The following is a 14,259-nucleotide window of genomic DNA, read 5'->3' on the forward strand; positions in this document are numbered from 1 at the left end:
AAGCATGAGCACCACCACTAATCTCCCTACACCACTGCGCACACATCCTTCATTACTATGACAACTAGTGTAGCCATGTTGGTAGGTAGCCTAGTGGTGAGAGCGTTGGGCCAGTAACCGAAAGGTTGCTGGATAGAATCCCCGAGCTGACAAGGTAAAGATCTGTCGTTCTGCCTCTGAACAAGGCAGTTATAACCCATTCTTCCCTGGTAGGCCGTCATTGTAAATAAGAATTTGTTCTTAACTGACTTGCCTAGTTCAATTTTAAATATCAGCAAATGACTGCTGTCTGAACACACAGAAATCCGATTTGGTCACCTGTAACTTCCTGTTTGGGACAGTCAATATTCCAAAACGGATTTAAGCATTACGGCCTGCAGTGTAAACAAGGCTTAAGGGTTTTCCCTTGTATTTGATTGATTAGTAGGAACCCCCCTCACCTGGTTAGGTCTTAATTGAACACAATGTGCACATTGATATAAACATAAATAGAAGCCCTACAAAAATACTCCGTGGTTCAGCTAACCGATAAAGACACTTGTTATCTTGATGGGTGTTCGGGATAATTGCCTTGTTCACCTGGGATACAAATGTAATGTGTGTGTGTGTGTGTGTGTGTTTTGGGGCAGGGGGCATCCAAAAAAGTCAGCCTTGTCATGGCCCCTGAACAGAGTGTCACTCAGCAGGGCCTTGCCAAACCCACTCCTGACCCTATCCCGTGGATCCCTGGTTGATGAGACTAACCACTAACCCCAGCTCCACTGTCAAACCACATAGCACCCCATCTGGACGGGAAGCATCCATAAGCATCTCTAAAAGAGTTCGATCCAGAGTTGGAGGAATTCGAGGAGAGGGAGTTGGGATGTTATTTACACACTGAAATTGACTGAAATGCGATCACATGAACTGGTTATACTGTACTGTCCTTGGCCAACTCAAACCGAAAACCAAATGACTTCGCTTCTATGTAATGCATCATTTTCTAAAGCTACTTTCCTGCTACAGCGATAAGAAGATCAAATTGAGCACACTGCAAATACTACAACATGACCACTTTGGAATCGAAGTCGTGTTCATTTCAGCACTATACTACTTGGCATGCTCCCTTGAAACATGAAAGGTATTCTATGCTCTAGCCCTCACGACTCATCCGCCATACCTTACAAGCTCCTATACATATGTTTGAGTCCACGTCACGACCCCCTCGTTGCTAAATTAAATGTCTTTGTGTTGGTAATTGTGGTCGCCACTGAGGGCCTCCGAGAGCTTTATGGCTAATGCCTTCATTATATGCGGTCACCCATTATTACCCATTATTACTAATGAATCTGCCACCAAGGGATTTCCTCTCTCCCTGCTGTTTGACTTAATTGAGGGTTTAAAATCTCATTGAATTATTTATAACCAACACTGCTCCGAGTTTACTCCTCAGTTAAGAGATTAATAAAATAAGCTCCCGTCACAGCCTTTGGTTGTATAATTAAAGTTATTATCTGCAGAAATGAATCTACTAAGGAAGATGGAAACAGATCTGAAAGCCTGGCTGGAAAATATAACTGACACAGGGAGAGATAGCTGTCAGGTTTGGAACTCTTGGATTTGAACTGCAAACAGCTGAATTTGTCTGAGGAGACGATTTTTCTTGCTCTACAGAAATGAATAGAATTTCAATGTGAGTAGAGTTATGCATGCGGGGAGAGGAGAATGAGGGAGAATCTGAACAGTTGTTTATTGAATCAGAGGAGATGTGCATCCTTTGAGAAATCAGTGTTTCTTCCTTCAAAATAACAACTTTAGACAATTCAAAAATACCTCTTTGGAAAGTAAAGGAGCAACTACTGCACACGATACAGTGCCTATAGAAAGTCCACCCCTTTAAACTTTTTTTCACATTTTGCTGCCTCTTAAGGATCGGACCCTTTTTTCAAGGATATGCATATTCTTGATATCAATTTAAAGGAATCACTGAAGTTTGTGGAAATGTGAAATTAATGTAGAAGAAAATAACACATTAGATCTGGTAAAAGAAAATACAAACCAAGAAAACATGCATTTTCAACTTCTTTTTTGTTCCATCATCTTTGAAATGCAAGAGACATTAAGATAGGATCCTAGGTGTGATTTAGACTTTGCCCACAAGATGGCTGCAGTGTCTGTGCAAAGTGTCAGACTGATCCAGTGAAGAATGACCTCATTACACAATATTTTGCATCAAGTCTGCCAGGAGTTTGCCCAAATATGCCGAATTGGTCAACTTATACATTTTCAAGTACATAAGTACAGAGAACATACAAAAATGCTATGGTAATAAAATAAAATCAGTTTACACATTCCCAGGAATGTCATACATGATGGATCATTAGCTTATACACTAACCTTTAGCTTATACACCACACACATCTAGATGGCCAGCTGGGCTGGGTGTGGAGCCAGAGACAGCAATGGGGTCAAACTGTAGACCCCAGTTCCTACATTTGAATGTAAACATTTATTTTATCAAACAAAACTACACTACATTTTATCTCTGGGACCCTCAGGATGACAAATCAGAGCAATATTACTGAATGGAAGAACATTATTTACCTTCAGAGGTGAATGTATCAAACCAGTTGCCGTGATAAGTGTTTAGTTGTTGTGCACTATCCTCAAACAATAGCATGTTTTTTCCTGTAATAGCTACTGTAAATTTGATACTGCAGTTAGATTAACAAGAATTTAAGCTTTCTGCCCATATAAGACATGTCTATGTCCTGGAAAAGTTTTCTAGTCACATTCTCATATTGCGCAACAACTGTCCCGGTTTAGTGACACTGATCACGTAGAGGTTAAAATTAAATTAAAAAAGGGATTAAATGCGATGCTTTCCTACAGATCTACCCAACCTACTATACAGTAGCTCCACACTGACATGATTGTTTGACGGTAGGTAGAGGCAGTAGGCCCTGTATAAACACAAACTCACTTCCTTGACAACTTTCTTCACAACAGCTCTGCTCTGCTTGCGAAGCGCAATACGTATGAATGCCCTGACTTCTGCAGAGGCTAAATCGCAGTAAATGCTATACGGCCAATACAGACGCTGGATTTACCATAAGTTGGCTTTAACCTGTTAGTACTCTAGGGGCAGTATTTCATTTTTGGATAAAAAGACGTGCCCGTTTTAAGCGCAATATTTTGTCACGAAAAGATGCTCGAATATGCTTGGAATTGATAGTTTTGGAAAGAAGAGACTCTTACGTTTCCAGAACTGCAAAGATTTTCACTGTGAGTCCCTTAGAACAAATGCTTCGGGCAAAACCAAGATGTATGACCGACCAGGAAATGAACAGGATTTTTGAGGCTACGTTTTCCATGATCGCCTTATATGGCTGTGAATGCGACAGGAATCAACGGACACTTTATCTTGTTTCCCCAAGGTCTCTGCAGCATTGTGACGTATTTGTAGGCATATCATTGGAAGATTGACCATAAGAGACTACAATTGCCAAGTGTCCCGCTTGGTGTCTGCGTGGCATTTGGTGCGCAAAAGTCAGCTCCCAGTGTTTTTCCATTCGAATCAGACAACAAAGCAGGCTTCAAGGACGGTGGTTTCAATGGAGAGATATATGAGAAACCACCTTCAGGATTGATTCAAACAACGTTTTCCATGTTTCAGTCGATATTATGGAGTTAATTCGGAAAAAAGTTTGACGTGTAGGTGACTGAATTTTTGGTTAGTTTCGGTAGCCAAATGCATAGTAACAAAAGGGAACGATGTGTCCTACACAAGAATCTTTCAGGAAAAACTGGACATCTGCTATGTAACTGAGAGTCTCCTCATTGAAACATCTGAAGTTCTTCAAAGGTAAATTATTTTATTTGATTCCTTGGCTGGTTTTTGTGAATATGTTGCGTGCTAAATGCTAACGCTAAATGCTAAGCTAGCTATCACCACTCTTACACAAATTATTGATTTTCTCTGGTTCTAAAGCATATTTTGAAAATCTGAGACGACAGGATTGTTAAGAAAAGGATAAGCTTGAGAGCAGGCATATTTATTTCATTTCATTTGCGATTTTTAGAAATCGCTAACGTTGCGTTATGGTAATGAGCTTGAGGCTGTAGTAACGATACCGCATGCGGGATGGGGCGGACTATGAGGTTAAAGCAGGAGATGTGGGACCAGATCCCTCACAGGGACATTGTGATTAAGTCTGGCAGGTCTAATAAGAGAAGGAAGGGGGAACCCAAAGGCTTTCTGGCATTTAAACCAACTTGGCCGGGCTAGTGAACGCCGCCAGTTAATCTCATGGGAAGTCCTAGAGCCCGATGAAGCCTCTCGCACTGATAAGCACACTGTACTAGATAGATAAATTACATTGCAAGCCTGTTCCAAACAGCCCATCACAGTACAACAAAGCCAGTGTTAGTGTCTCAAGGCATATTGACTCTCCTTTAAACCAGCCAATTAGTGTGTCTGATATTGTGACCATATCGCAAACAGTTAAGAATGTGTAAGAACCAAAATGTACGGTGCCCTGCATGTGTCTGACCAAGAAAAAACTCGAAGGGAAATGACAAGACTCTAGACACCGTGTGGAAGCTGTAGGTACTGCAACCTCAGTCAATTAACCTGTTGCCTCTACTTGGGACGCTTGCGTCCCAACTAGAGCTCTGGAAATGCAAATGCGCTACGCTAAATGCTAATAGTATTAGTTAAAACTCAAAAGTTCATTAAAATACACATGCAGGGTATCAAATTAAAGCTACACTCGTTGTGAATCCAGGCAACAAGTCCGATTTTTAAAATGCTTTTCGGCGACAGCATGAGAAGCTATTATCTGATAGCATGCACCAATACACTACAACAGAAAAGCACAGCAGGGGACGTAAACAAAATAATTAGCATTTCGGCGTTACACAAACCGCACAATAAAATAGAAAACAGTCATTACCTTTCACCATCTTCTTTGTTGGCACTCCTAGATGTCCCATAAACACTATTGGGTCTTTATTTCGATTAAATCGGGCCATATAAAGCCAAGATATCGTTATATGTAGACTGTGTGATAAACGAAAAAAACAGCGATTTCACAACGTAACGTAATTTTTAAAATTCAAAAGTAGACGATAAACTTTCACAAAACACTTCGAAATACGTTTGTAATGCTACTTTAGGTATTAGTAAACGTTAATAAGCGATAAAAATCATCCGTAGGCGATGTAAATATCATTAGCTGTCGTCTTGGAAAAAATTTCAGGAGAGAGCTCTTCCGGAATGATCTGGGCGGAGACCGGAGGTAAGCGGTGCCCCTCTTTCGGTTCAACCAAGAATCAAAGATGATTAAATTCACAAGACTCTCGACAACACGGGGATGCTGTGGGAGTTGAATGCTCGGTCTTATCTAATTCGGCTCACTGTTAACAATTGCTGGAAGTGGCGCAAGGATATTTATTTCCATTTTCTGTGATCAGGTTTTCCTGCGCTTTCCGATGTAACGCACGTTATGTAATAGCCACAGTCGTGATTTAACCCGTTTTAAAAAACGTCCGAGGGTTTCCTATCCACACATTCTAACCATATGAACGTACTATATTCCTGGCATGAGTAGCAGGGCGCTGAAATGTTGCGCGATTTTTAACAAAATGTTCAAAAAAGTAGAGGGTCGACTGAAGAGGTTAATTGTGGTTCACCTTTATCAATGGGTTCAAGTAGCGCATGGATATATTTTCCCATTTTCAGTGATCAGTTTTTCCTGTGCTTTTCGATGTAAATGCCGTTCTGGTAAAGCCACAGCAGTGATTTAACCAGTTTTTTAAACGTCTGAGTGTTTTCTATCCACACAGACTAAGCAAATGCATATACTATATTCCTGGCATGAGTAGCAGGGCGCTGAAATGTTGCGCGATTTTTAACAGAATGTTCAAAAAAGTAGAGGGTCGACTTAAGAGGTTAATAACTGAATTTAAAAACGTTTTTATTTTTTTTAAATGTCATCCCAGAGATGTGGAAATACGGCATTATCAACATACCCAATTCAGAAGACAAAAGGATCCCAATAAACTATCGTGGTATAGCCCTGACCTCTGCTATGTATAAACTATTTTGTTGTGTTCTGTTTACCCGCACTTAAACACTGGGCTGAAAACCACAATATCATAGCAGATGAGCAAAATGGGTTCAGAAAGAAACAGAGCTGCCTTAACCATAATCATAGATTCAAGGGGTGGGGAAAGTCACATTTCTGTTTTTTCATTGATTTCTCTAAAGCTTTTGACCACATTCAAGGAAAACTCCACCCCAAAACAATATTTTGGTATTTGTTTCATTAGTCCATTGTTGACATAGTCCCAAATGTTTTGCTTGTCAGCAATCAAGTTCTCAAGATATGTAACTTTCAAAATACAGAAATCATTCCCATCTAATGCAAAATGCATCATAGGGGGTTGATTTCTGTATTTTGAAAGTTACATATCTGGAAAACTTGAAAGAAACACCTGTCTATATAAGGTTCCACAGTTGACAGTGCATGTCAGAGCAGAAACTATCCCATGAAGTCCAAGGAAATGTCATTTGATCTCTGAGATAGAATTGTGATGAGGCATATACACTGCTCAAAAAAATAAAGGGAACACTAAAATAACACATGCTAGATCTGAATGAATGAAGTATTCTTATTAAATACTTTTTTCTTTACATAGTTGAATGTGCTGACAACAAAATCACACAAAAATTATCAATGGAAATCAAATTTATCAACCCATGGAGGTCTGGATTTGGAGTCACACTCAAAATTTAAGTGGAAAACCAAACTACAGGCTGATCCAACTTTGATGTAATGTCCTTAAAACAAGTCAAAATGAGGCACAGTAGTGTGTGTGGCCTCCACGTGCCTGTATGACTTCCCTACAACGCCTGGGCATGCTCCTGATGAGGTGGCGGACTGGACTAAAGCATCCGCCAACTCCTGGCGATGCTGTGGCGATGTGGCGTTGGTGGATGGAGCGAGACATGATGTCCCAGATGTGCTCAATTGGATTCAGGTCTGGGGAATGGTCGGGCCAGTCCATAGCATCAATGCCTTCCTCTTGCAGGAACTGCTGACACATTCCAGCAACATGAGGTCTAGCATTGTCTTGCATTAGGAGGATCCCAGGGCCAACCGCACCAGCATATGGTCTCACAAGGGGTCTGAGAATCTCATCTCGGTACCTAATGGCAGTCAGGCTACCTCTGGCGAGCACATGGAGGGCTGTGCGGCCCCCCAAAGCAATGCCACCTCACACCATGACTGACCCACCGCCAAACCGGTCATGCTGGAGGATGTTGCAGTCAGCAGAACATTCTTCAAGGGCGTCTCCAGACTCTGTCACGTCTGTCACATGTGCTCAGTGTGAACCTGCTTTCATCTGTAAAGAGCACAGGGCGCCAGTGGCGAATTTGCCAATCTTGGTGTTCTCTGGCAAATGCCAAACGTCCTGCACGGTGTTGAGCTGTAAGCAGAACCCCCACCTGTGGACGTCGGGCCCTCATACCACCCTCATGGAGTCTGTTTCTGACTGTTTGAGCAGACACATGCACATTTGTGGCCTGCTGGAGGTCATTTTGCAGGGCTCTGGCAGTGCTCCTCCTGCTCCTCCTTGCACAAAGGCGGAGGTAGCGGTCCTGCTGCTGGGTTGTTGTCCTCCTACGGCCTCCTCCACGTCTCCTGATGTACGGGCCTGTCTCCTGGTAGCGCCTCCATGCTATGGACACTACGCTGACAGACACAGCAAACCTTCTTGCCACAGCTAGCATTGATGTGCCACCCTGGATGAGCTGCACTACCTGAGCCACTTGTGTGGGTTGTAGACTCCGTCTCATGCTACCACTAGAGTGAAAGCACCACCAGCATTCAAAAGTGACCAAAACATCAGCCAGGAAGCATAGGAACTGAGAAGTGGTCTGTGGTAACCACCTGCAGAACCACTCCTTTATTGGGGGTGTCTTGCTAAATGCCTATATATTCCATTAGCACAACAGCATGTGAAATGTATTGTCAATCAGTGTTGCTTCCTACGTGGACAGTTTGATTTCACAGAAGTGTGATTGACTTGGAGTTACATTGTGTTGTTTAAGTGTTCCCTTTATTTTTTTGAGCAGTGTATTTGTGGAAGGGTATAAAACAATTCATAGAGTGTTAAAAGTTTCCAAGAGCACAGTGGTCTCCATCACTGGGAAATTGAAAGCATATGGAACTATCCGAGTCTGCCTAGAGTTGATTGTCCGACCAAACTGAGCAACCGGGTAAGAAGGACCTTTGTCAGGGAGGTGACCAAGAACCCAATGACCACTCAGACAGAATTACAGAGTTACTTGGACTGAGATGTGAGTACCTGCCAGAAGGACCACAGTCTCTACAGCACTTCACCAATCTGGGCTTTACGGGAGAGTGGCCAGACGGAAGCCACTCCTCAGAAAATGGCACATGACAACACGCCTGTAGTTTGCCAAAAGGCATATTAAAGAATCTGAAAACTTAAGGTAAAAGATTCTGTGGTCTGACGAGACCGAAATGTAGCTCTTTGGCCTGAATGCAAAATGCTGTCTGGAGAAAACCAGGCACAGCTCATCATCCATCTAACACCATCCCTACCGTAAAGCATGGTGGTGGCAGCATCATGCTATGGGGTTGCTTTTCAGTGGCAGGGACTGGGAGACTGTTAAGGATAGAGAGAACAATGAATGGAGCCAAATACAGGAATACCCTTGATGAGAATCTGCTTCAGAGCACAAACGACCTTAGACTGGAGCAAAGATTTACATTCCAACAGGACAATGACCCCAAGCGTACAGCCAAAGCATTGCTGGAATGGCTTCAGAACAAGTCCTTGAAATGGCCCAGCCAAAGCCCAGCATATTTCATTTTCAATAAATGTGCAAACATTTCTAAAAACATGTTTTCAATTGGTCATTATGAGGGATTGTGTGTAGATGGGTGAGAAAAAAAAACAAATTAATTTTGAATTCAGGCTGTATCAACAAAATGTGGAATAAGTCAAGGGGTATGAATACTTTCTGAAGGCACTGTATATTAATGATCTCATTGGCCTTCAAAGCTCTTGGAAAAGGTGTCTGTATAAACAATGAACGATTGTCTGTTATTTTATATGCAGATGACATTAAATGAAAGTTAAATGTTAAAAAAATGTTTTAACTGGTGTGAACAATGGAAACTGAATATCAATGTAGACAAAACTAGGTCGTACACTATAGGAACTTGGTGCCTAGGACACCTTTTATTTTCTTCTGTGGTCCTGCCACAGATGTTGTCAGTGAGTACAAGTATCTGGGGTTAATTATCAATACATTTTTGGATTACAATGTGTAATTAAATAACACTAATATGTGAGAACAATGTTTTTTTTTTAACAAGGTCATTATAGTAAGGTTGGTAGCAACCTGTGAAAATCGTTGTGGAAACCAGTTGCAGCTCAGGTTGACTACAAACCCCACAATCCAGTGCTCTCTCTATGAGCTGGCTGGCTGGCTAGCAAGCAAATGAAGCTACACACAATAATACCAAAGTCAATATCAGCATGTGAAGTAGCAAGTTAGGTGTAAAAACAAACGCCACTATTAATTTAGGAGTCTTAAATCTCACCATGTTCAACCGGCAGATCGATGTGCCTCGCAGAGTGGAGTCTGACATTCGTAATGGCCATGCAACGGCACCATGCAATGCACCCTGGACTGAAGAGGCAGACAAATAGGAGAAATGTGGTGGACCTTCTGTTAAATTACACAATTCTCGAGGTTGGTATATTACAAGAATATGATCAATGGCTCATTCGTGAGAAGACAACCTCCCTCGTTATGAAACAAGTCAGTATTGAAATCTGACATGTATGATAGATGTTTTCACGATCTAAAAGTCATATTCCTAATCAATTCCAGTATAGTGAGAGCGGCTTTATCGCAGTGCTACGTTATACTGGCCAAATTTCTGCCTGCTTGAACGACAATAGCTCAGATACACATGAAAACATGAAATGAACCCTGTCCATCTCTCGCTCAGACATGCACAAAAACAATATAACATAAAAAATGGGTGAATCTAGCTAACCATGCAAATTGTGCCCCTGGTGCAATCATTGCAAAGTGTAAAGCCATGGGTGGCCTACCATTTAAATGCTTCACTAAACTGTTTGAAACGTTGGTGCTAGTTATTATTACACAGGCTGCAGGAGTATGGGGGCACATAAATTATACGTGTGTTAATTATGTTTGTAACCATGCCTGCAGAATCAGATTTGACCTTGGTGTGGGTAAAAAACATGTCAAATTCTGCTATTCAAGGTGACATGGTCTTGAAAACGAGATGGTATCACCAGTGGCTATATTAAAAAAAAAAAATTGGGCAGAGATTTTGCAAGAAAATCAACACTTTTAGAGAGCAATGAACTAACGTGGTACCAACTAATAAACAAACCTGAAAGTAACAAACTGCGCACCTAGTGCCTTTTTACATTCACTTTTGGGACACAATCCTATGACATATTGTTTTAACCAAGCAATATTTATCTAAACCCTTTTGCTAAATTTAGATGTGTAGTGCGTTGATACACAAACACTCCCTTAGATAAAGGTGTATGTACTTTTTATAACGACAGTTCCATCGAAACTAAAGCTCATGCCTTGCTTTAAAACGATATTACAGATCTTATTTTTTGTCAACTGTCCAGCCCAAATAAAAATAAATGACGGTCTTGATGAAAATAATAAACTATGTGAAATTTTAATCAGGTAACAATAATGTAAATGGCTGCGCCAAAGCCTGACATATTATCCTCAGTTTCTTTTTAAGTGCCTAATTGTCCTTTCATCCACTGTGCTTAAAAGAAAAGATGCATACATGTGTATAGGTTATGTAATGTATTATAGAGGATGCCTGTACCATTTTTGACCATGATTGTTTTTAGTGTCTCAATACTCAATGAGTGGTCCACAATGTGTTTTTTAAACAATCTGTATTTTGCATTATTGTATAATTTTGGAGGGACACATTTTTTCTAACTTCTAAGTTTCAGCTCTATTTGATGCCATGGCTTGGTGGAATAATACCAATATTTAAATATCAGGCCTCCTCCTCCCTGCCCTAACCTCTGTCTTTTAGAGTGAGTGGCCAAAATTCCAACAAAAATATATTTCATAGGCTGCAGGAGGAAGTCCAGAGACAAGGAAACCCAATAGACTGGCACACGTACACAGATAAACAACCTGCCAGACAGACCGAACAATTAACACACAGGCCTTAGGGACAAAGCAAGATACTACCATTTCAATTGTTGAAAACTGAAATGTGAAGGTGCAGATTTCCCAGTAAGACACAGAAAGGATGATATGCGACAATCTGGGATACGGCGGCAAACACTGCGACTTTCATTCTGATTTTCCTCATCAAGTATTAAAACGGGAGGTGGACAGCGTGCCCTTCTCCTGGCGGTCTGAGAGATAGTGGACTCCTGCTGCGTGATGGTCACGTCTACTTTACAGTAGAACAAACACTTGTCGTGTGAGAGAGAGAGAGAGATGGACACAGAGAGCAAGTGAGAGAGACAAACAAAAGACAAATGGTGAGAGTGAGGGAGAAAGGAAGAGACACCTAAGAAGAAATTAAAGGGGAGAGGCAAATAAAGGGAGGTGCAGGAGAAACTATTGAATAGAGGGGAACCCAGAGAGATGAGATTTGAACAAAAATGTTTTTACTTTCTGCTCTCTCAGCCTTCAAAACCAATGCCCTGAGAGCTGTGCTGTTTTTACAGGCAGACAAACAGTAATCCGATTGAGAACCTCTGGGCAATAAACAGGCCATGAAGAGGGAAAGAGACAGGGAAATAGAGGGAGAGAGATGACTACCCAGGGCATGCTTTGAGTCTGAGAAATATGTATACAAGCTCTGCCGGACAAACTATTCAATACGTGCTGAATATATAGGTTTAATACGGCATCTGCTGTCTGATTCTCTCTTCACTATCAGACCTCAGGATAAGACCCAGATGCAGACAGGGCAGGCAGAGGTTTGTAATCCAGGGCAGTATCACAAGGTACCAAACGGCAGGCAGGCTCAGGGAGAATGGTCAAAACCGAGAAAACAGGGACTAGAGAGCAAAACAGGAGTACGGGAAAAATGCTGGTATGCTTGACAAGACGAACTGGCAACAGACAAACGGAGAACACAGGTATAAATACACGGGATAATGGGGTAAATGGGTGACACCTGGAGAGGGGGTGGAAGACAAGCACAAAGACAGGTGAACAGATCAGGTTGTGACATTCACATGACTGCGGTAGGGGAAGCAGAGGCGCAAAGGTGGTATGTCGGATTCAGAGACGTAGCAGAGGAAATATCTTTTGATTTATGGAGGTGTTACAGTTATTATTCAGTCTCACATTGCCATAGCTCCAAAATCACGTCATTGTTTTTTATTTTTTTCATTGTCACGCCTCCCTTGGAGGTCTGGAGACTTGTTTTGCAAATAAAATGGTTTGAATGGTCCTCCTGAAAGATTTTGATTGGATGTTATATTTCAAGAACCCTCCCTCCACATGCTCGTAGAAGGGGTGCTGTGTATTATTCGCATAACTTTTTATCAATCCCGGTAGTTGTTGCCTACATTTACATTTACATTTAAGTCATTTAGCAGACGCTCTTATCCAGAGCGACTTACAAATTGGTGCGTTCACCTTATGACATCCAGTGGAACAGCCACTTTACAATAGTGCATCTAAATCTTTTAAGGGGGGGGTGAGAAGGATTACTTTATCCTATCCTAGGTATTCCTTAAAGAGGTGGGGTTTCAGGTGTCTCCGGAAGGTGGTGATTGACTCCGCTGTCCTGGCGTCGTGAGGGAGTTTGTTCCACCATTGGGGGGCCAGAGCAGCGAACAGTTTTGACTGGGCTGAGCGGGAACTGTACTTCCTCAGTGGTAGGGAGGCGAGCAGGCCAGAGGTGGATGAACGCAGTGCCCTTGTTTGGGTGTAGGGCCTGATCAGAGCCTGGAGGTACTGAGGTGCCGTTCCCCTCACAGCTCCGTAGGCAAGCACCATGGTCTTGTAGCGGATGCGAGCTTCAACTGGAAGCCAGTGGAGGGAGCGGAGGAGCGGGGTGACGTGAGAGAACTTGGGAAGGTTGAACACCAGACGGGCTGCGGCGTTCTGGATGAGTTGTAGGGGTCTAATGGCACAGGCAGAGAGCCCATCCAACAGCGAGTTGCAGTAATCCAGACGGGAGATGACAAGTGCCTAGATTAGGACCTGCGCCGCTTCCTGTGTGAGGCAGGGTCGTACTCTGCGGATGTTGTAGAGCATGAACCTACAGGAACGGGCCACCGCCTTGATGTTAGTTGAGAACGACAGGGTGTTTGTCCAGGATCACGCCAAGGTTCTTAGCGCTCTGGGAGGAGGACACAATGGAGTTGTCAACCGTGATGGCGAGATCATGGAACGGGCAGTCCTTCCCCGGGAGGAAGAGCAGCTCCGTCTTGCCGAGGTTCAGCTTGAGGTGGTGATCCGTCATCCACACTGATATGTCTGCCAGACATGCAGAGATGCGATTCGCCACCTGGTCATCAGAAGGGGGAACGGAGAAGATTAATTGTGTGTCGTCTGCATAGCAATGATAGGAGAGACCATGTGAGGTTATGACAGAGCCAAGTGACTTGGTGTATAGCGAGAATAGGAGAGGGCCTAGAACAGAGCCCTGGGGACGCCAGTGGTGAGAGCGCGTGGTGAGGAGACAGATTCTCGCCACGCCACCTGGTAGGAGCGACCTGTCAGGTAGGACGCAATCAAGCGTGGGCCGCGCCGGAGATGCCCAACTCGGAGAGGGTGGAGAGGAGGATCTGATGGTTCACAGTATCGAAGGCAGCCGATAGGTCTAGAAGGATGAGAGCAGAGGAGAGAGAGTTAGCTTTAGCAGTGCGGAGCGCCTCCGTGATACAGAGAAGAGCAGTCTCAGTTGAATGACTAGTCTTGAAACCTGACTGATTTGGATCAAGAAGGTCATTCTGAAAGAGATAGCGGGAGAGCTGGCCAAGGACGGCACGTTCAAGAGTTTTGGAGAGAAAAGAAAGAAGGGATACTGGTCTGTAGTTGTTGACATCGGAGGGATCGAGTGTAGGTTTTTCAGAAGGGGTGCAACTCTCGCTCTCTTGAAGACGGAAGGGACGTAGCCAGCGGTCAGGGATGAGTTGATGAGCGAGGTGAGGTAAGGGAGAAGGTCTCCGGAAATGGTCTGG

This window comes from Oncorhynchus nerka, linkage group LG9a, assembly GCF_034236695.1.
Source record: "Oncorhynchus nerka isolate Pitt River linkage group LG9a, Oner_Uvic_2.0, whole genome shotgun sequence".
Lineage (NCBI taxonomy): Eukaryota > Metazoa > Chordata > Actinopteri > Salmoniformes > Salmonidae > Oncorhynchus > Oncorhynchus nerka.